At 38.4% G+C, this 7,144-nt stretch overlaps 1 pseudogene; it reads left to right on the top strand.

The window, feature by feature from the left end:
• The first annotated feature begins 390 nt into the window (after positions 1-390).
• On the top strand, positions 391-545 carry LOC116812685 (large ribosomal subunit protein eL39-like; annotated as a pseudogene).
• The last annotated feature ends 6,599 nt before the right edge of the window (positions 546-7,144 follow it).

Here is a 7,144-nt window from a genome sequence, read left to right on the forward strand (position 1 = left end):
GCGCCTGTAGTCCCAGCTACTCGGGAGGCTGAGGCAGGAGAATGGCGTGAACCCTGGAGGTGGAGCTTGCAGTGAGCTGAGATCGCATCATGGCACTCCAGCCTGGGTGACAGCCAGACTCCGTCTCAAAATAAATAAATAAATAAATAAATAAATAAATCTATAAATAATAAGAAGGATTATATTAGGCTCAAAGGTCTACACCTTGCTTTTTTTCCCCCAAATACCCCAACTTCAAGGAGATGCATCTTGCTTTTTAAACTTAAAAAACTTGTTTTTGCTATTTTTACTATATTTGTACAGATGTTGCACAGATCCACATTATTTAAGAAATGGGCTCTCTCTTCCTTTTTCCACCATCATGGTGTGTGCTTGACTCCACTTCTTGTCATGTCTTCTCACAAGACTTTCAGGATTAAGCATTTCCTGGCCAAGTAACAATAGCAAAATCATCTCATTCCCCAGTGGATTTGATGAAAACTGGTAATAAAATCAGTTACAACTCCAAAAGGAGACATTGGAGAAGAAGCAAGCTGGGTCTATAAGGAATTGCACATGAGGTGGCACACATTTATGCAGTGTCAAGGTCATGACCATCTTCCCATAGCAAGCTGAAAATGTCACCACTATCTGGACAGTTGGACACGTTTTACTGAGAATATATTTTTTCTGTTTTTTCTTTGTGTATGTGTTGTGTGTGTGCTGGTAGGCTTGGTTTAGTAATAAATATGTGAGCCCTTTAGTTTCAAAAAAAAGAAAAGAAAAAGAAAGAAATGGCTAACAGTATTCCATTGCATATATCAATCGTAATTTATTTAACAGTCTCTTATTGAGAAGCATTTTAGGTTGTTGACAAACTTAGGTATTATAAATAATGCAAGAAGTATTATAAATAGACTTTACTGTCCTTTTGCAAATAAATTTTGTGTTAAATTTATAGCAATATATTGCCAAATTTAAAGCCATGTGCATTTTAAATTTTGATCAAATTTTTCTCCATAGAAGGGTACCAACTTACAATTTCAGCAACCACATGTGAGATAATCTGCATTCTGATCAACAATGCACACTATCAAACTTGATTTTTGCAAATTAGATTGGTGTAACATTTTGGTCTTAATGTTTACTTTTACATTTTTAAAATTAGAAGTTGAGTGTTTTTATGTGCTTATGAGCCATTTGTATCTCCTTGCTCTTATTTTTAGTTTGTTTTTCTACTGGACTGTTTTTCAGTTTTATAGGAAACTTTTAAAACTCTTTGTAAATTACAAAAGCTTATAAATTAAGGAAATATATGTGTTGCATAAAGTTTCCTCCCAGCTTGTCATTTTATTATTTTAGACATACATAGTTTAACTTTTTTTTTTTTTTAATTGAGACAGAGTCTCACTCTGTTGCTAGGCTGGAGTACAGTGGCTCTATCTTGGCTCACTGCAACCTCTGCCTCCTGGGTTCAAGTGATTCTTGTGCCTCAGCCTCCTGAGCAGATGGGATGATAGGCATGCACCACCACGCCCAGCTAATTTTTGTATTTTTAGTAGAGACAAGGTTTCACCATATTGGCCAGGATGGTCTCAATCTCTTGACCTTGTGATCTGCCTGCCTCAGCCTCCCAAAGTGCTGGGATTACAGGCCTGAGCCATGCATCTGGCATATAGTTTAACTATTTTTTAAGACTATTTTTGTAGAGCAGGTTAAGGTTCACATCAAAATTGAGAGGAAAGTATAGAGATTTCTCATAAGCCCCCTACCCCTACACATGCACAGCCTCCACCATTATCAACATCCCACACCAGAGTGGTGCTTTTTTTTTTTTTGAGACAGGGTCTCACTGTGTTGCCCAGAGTGGAGCGCAGTGGCGTGAACAATCTCAGCTCACTGCAACCTCTGCCTCCTGGGTTCAAGCGATTCTTGTGCCTCAGCCTCCTGAGCAGAAGGGACTACAGGCATGCACCACCATGTCTGCAATTTTTTGTATTTTTAGTAGAGACGGGGTTTCACCATGTTGGTCAGGCTGGTCTTGAACTCCTAGCCTCAAGTGATCCACCCTCCTTGGCCTCCCAAAGTGTTGGGATTACAGGCATGAGACACCATGCCTGGCCCAGAGTGGCACATTTTTCTTACAACTAGTGAACCTATATTGACATACTTATCACCCAAAGTCCATAGTTTATCTTAAAGCTCACTCTAGGTGTTGTACATTCTATGGGTTTGGACAAATGTTCAATGGCAGGTATCCACCATTACGGTATCATAGAGCGTTGTTTCACTGCCCTATAGATCCTCTGTGCTCTGCCTCTTGCCCCTTCTCCCCACAACCTCCCAACCCCTGGTAATCACTGAGCTTTTTACTGTCTCCATAGTTTGGCCTTTTCCAGAATGTCATATCATGGGAATAACGGAAGCTTTTTCAGATTGGCTTCTTTCACTTAGTAATATGCATTTAAGTTTCCTCCATATCTTTTCATGGCTTGATGGCTTATTTCTTTAATTTTTTTTATTTTTCTTTTCTTTTTTTTTTTTTTTTTTTGAAATGGAGTCTCGCTCTGTCACCCAGGCTGGAGTGCAGTGGCACAATCTCGGCTCACTGCAAGCTCCACCTCCCGGGTTCACACCATTCTCCTGCCTCAGCCTCCCGGGTAGCTGGGAAGACAGGCGCCTGCCAAAACTCCAGGCTAAGGCTTGTTTCTTTTTAGTGATAAATAATAGTCCATTGTCTGGATGTATTACAGTTTATCCATTTACCTATTAACATCTTGTTTGGGCAATTACAGTTAAAGCTCCTATAAACACCCATGTGCAGGTGTTGTTTTGTTTTTTTATTTTTATTTTTAGAGACAGGATCTCACTTTGTTGACCAGGCTGGTGTGCAGCGGCTCTTCACAGGTGTGATCAGAGCTACAGCCTCAAACTCCTGGGCTCAAGTGATCCTCCTGCCTCAGCCTCTGAGTAGCTGGGTTTATGGCACATGTCACCGTGACTGGCTCATGTGCTACATTTTATGTGGATGTAAGTTTTCAGCTCCTCTGGGTAAATACCAAGGAGTGCAATGGCTGGATTATATGGTAAGAGTGTGTTTAGTTTTGTAAGAAACCACCAAACTGTCTTCCAAATTGGTTGTATCATTTTGCATAATCTGTAGCAACGAATAAGAGTTCCTGTTGCTGTACACCCTCATCAGCATTTGGTGTTGTCAGTGTTCTGGATTTGGGGCATTTTGTTGTACAAATTATCAATACTTGACTTATGGTTCCAGGTCTTGTACTATGCCACTCAGATTGTATTTTATTTTTCATTTCTATAGTTTTTTTTTAATGTTGAAATCTCTGTCTGTCCTATTTGGGATTTATTTTTATATGAGGAATAGGACAGGAATCGAGCTTTATGTTTTTTCCAAGGAGCTGGTCAGTTTTCCCACAATTTCTTGAATAATCTAACCTGTCCAGCTAGTTTGGAATGCTACTTTTACAAGATAATAAATAAGCCAGTCTATCATTGATAGACTGGATTAAGAAAATGTGGCACATATACACCATGGAATACTATACAGCCATAAAAAAACGATGAGTTCATGTTCTTTGTAGGGACATGGATGAAGCTGGAAACCATCATTCTCAGCAAACTATCTCAAGGACAAAAAACCAAACACTGCGTGTTCTCACTCATAGGTGGGAATTGAACAATGGGAACACTTGGACACAGGAAGGGGAATATCACACACCAGGGCCTGTTGTGGGGTTGGGGAAAGGGGGAGGGATAGCATTAGGAGTTATACCTAATGTAAATGACGAGTTAATAGTTGTCGCACACCAACATGGCACATGTATACATATGTAACAAACCTGCACGTTGTGCACATGTACCCTAGAACTTAAAGTATAATAAAAATACATATATATAAAGATAACAAATAAGCATAAGTGAGTTTCTTTGTGGATTCCGTTTTCTGTTCATTGAATCTCCTGATTATTTTCTCTCCAGAAGAAAATGGGACCTTATTCATTTACAGGTTTTAATGTCTGTTAGAGTCTCTCTCACTACTTTCTCTTTTATTTCCCTCAGAAACTTTCTTTGCATTCACTCCTTTTAATTCCAGTATCATTCTGTAAAATTCCTACTGTTAAAAAATACTATCTTATTGAGGTAACATAAAATGTACAAACTAATTTAGAGATAGTTGATAGTTGACTTTATATTACTGTTTTTTCTTTTCCAAGAATAAGGTAAACTTTCTGTCACATTATGCAGTCATTTAAAATTTTTCTGTGTGTATTACCTATTTTTTTTTTTACCTGCTGTGGTATATAAGATAGTTCTTGTATTATATTCCCCATCCGGTTATTGTTTGTTTATATTAAAACTATTATATACTTTAATAAAATAACCACTTTTTGATGCTTTCTTTAGTTCCCAAATTTAGGGGTGATCACCTTGAGCTATCTAAAAATACAATTGCAGTCTTAATAAATCATGATCATGTTGCCTTGTTTCCAATTTTTATATCTCTTCTTTCCCTAACTGTATTGGATGGTGCTTCTAGAATTCTGGGAAATGGCAGTAGGAGCCTACGCCCTCAGTCTTGCTTTTTTTTTTTTTTTTTTTTTTTTTTTTTCTCCAGGGTCTTCAGCACTGCGACCCAGTCTTGCTCAGATTCTAACATCTTTCTCTTTGGTGTGTGGGAAGGTCTGTGGTTGAGTCAAGGTCAGAGCTTCTTTGCCTTGTTTCTAGGCCGTTCAGAGAAACCACACCTTAAGGTAAGGGAGTTCTCCACAGGGACCAGTCACCTCCCTGGAGTTATGCCCCAGGGTTTGAGTCCCTGCAGAGAGGCATGATGCGAAGGAGTAGCTGCCTGAGACAGAATGTGGGTATTCTTGTTCTCCCATCCAGGCGGCTTCCCACCCAGTTATGTCATTGCCAAAGACACATTTTTTATGTATTAACTATAACTCATTTGCCGTTTGTACTTTACATGTGTGCTTATCCAAATAATCTGTTTTTCTAATTATAATTTAAGTTTTTAAAATTCTGGAACCAAATTATATACCTCTATAAACACCCGGTCCCCAGCATAAAGTCTTGCACTCAGTAGATTCTCAATCAATGATTAACTGAAGTTAAATATGTGAGGCACTTCGAAATGAGGAAAGTACACTTCATATAAGACACAAGTTCTTAGTAACGATGAGGACACTCGTCTTAGTCATCTCTCAGTGCTGTTTCCAGATCAAAGAGATAATGGATGGAAGACTGGGAATATTTGTAACATTGCTAAGGCTGGCTTTCCATTCCACATACCATATTGTAATGAAATGACTATTATTGTTTGTTTTCTTAACTAGACCTTGAGCTCTTTGAGGACAGGAACCAAGTCTTATTTATCCTTAAATTCTTGGCACCCACTCCAGGTCTTGACATGTAGTGAGTACATAATCAATGTAGAACTGAACAGAACTACAACCAACAGTATGTCTTCTGATATGAGGCCAGTTATGCTCTTGTCTGAAGGTCATGAGATACAGCTTCTATTCTAAATGGCCAAAATGGACCAACTACCAAAGATGGGACCTGGCTCCAGGGACAGCAAGCATAAGTCCTTGGAGCTCTCTAGCTCTAGTTTCTGATGGTTCATCTGATAATTAATCACATGCTTCTTGGGCCTATCTCTACTGCTGTTCAATTATTTTATCCTCTTATCTTTTTTTCCCCACACATTTAGGTAAGCAACTTGTGGGGATTGGGATATCATTGTATTTTTTAAAAAGATTCCCTTGCTCCTAGTACAAAATATTGTTTCTACTGCTGACCCAGGCTCATCTAAAAGTCTTTTTTCTCCTCTTCTATTCCTAGACTGATCTCTTTACTTCCTCTGCTGGATTCTTTTTTTACTACCCTCTGGATTCCTGGGCCAACTTTTAATGATGACAATAATTGCCAGGCACTGTGTGGGGCACTTAATATAGAGAAGGTATCACCACACACATTTGCAGATGAAGATGCATTTGAAAGTTTTCTTTTTCTATTCTCTTCAAGTAAGGCAAGACAGTTTGGCTGCCTGGATTTTAGGAAGTGTGCAAGGTCTCTATGGAGAACACTGGTGAGAGAATGCACTGGTAACATTACCTCATCATATGAAGAATCTCACTGAATTGTAAACAATTATTAGATTACCTAGGTGACTTATAAGCACTTGGAAATGTGCATATTAAAAGTACCACCATCCGTAGTTTTCTGAAGTGCAGATCTGCATTTGGGAGTTTCGAAAGCACATCCTCTGCCTTTGCTCTGCCTAGATGGAGACTTTATTTGAAGACGAAACTTTGTGTGAGACTTTATCATGAAAGCCTTTGAGGACCTTGGGGAGGTCCCAAGAGAGCAAAACTACAGTGAGTCTTAATGGGAAGAGTCTGGTTGGGGCTTGAGTCTTAATGGATAGGAACAATGATTGCTAAACTTTTTGACTTGTGTTCCTTATCAGTAAAAACTGAAATTAAGCAACATTTATGCCCATGCCTCTGTATTTGTATGTCTATTTCAAAATCATACACATATATGACTACAGCATTATCTTACATAGGATAGAAAATGTGTACAAAAATGGAACATTTTAAACGATGAGAGAAAACTGACAAAATAATATTTTAATAATACTTTTAATTATTATCTATACAAGACCAAATTGTAGTGTAAGTTGTATAATTGAAAGTTTATTATTATTATTTTAAAATATTATTTCAGTATAGCAATTCAGTATCTGGGCCTGTCATTAATTTAGGCTTTAGTAGCTATCTGAGTTTTAGAAATGTACCTCATAGAGATACATAAAGCCAAGCACAAGAAGTGTGTCATCGGCAACACTTACTGAATCATGATGTTTGTTTGTCAACCTTTTCATATTGTCCATTTTCACACATGAGAAAATGAAAGCCCAAGGAGGTTTGGAACTTTTCAAGGGCCCCCAGCTGGAATCAGATCCCGGGTCTCCTAACACCCAGGACACTTCTTCCACATTGCAAGGAAAAGAGTTTCCCAGCCCTCGACATCTTGCTTCGCAGATACTCTCATGTCTTTTCACATGTGTGTGTCGGCTTCCATCTTTCTTCAAGTAATTGTAGGATTTTTCAAGGCGAGGACCGTGACTTTATTT

This window comes from Hylobates moloch, unplaced genomic scaffold (genome assembly GCF_009828535.3).
Source record: "Hylobates moloch isolate HMO894 unplaced genomic scaffold, HMol_V3 SCAFFOLD_9, whole genome shotgun sequence".
Taxonomy (NCBI): Eukaryota; Metazoa; Chordata; class Mammalia; order Primates; family Hylobatidae; genus Hylobates; species Hylobates moloch.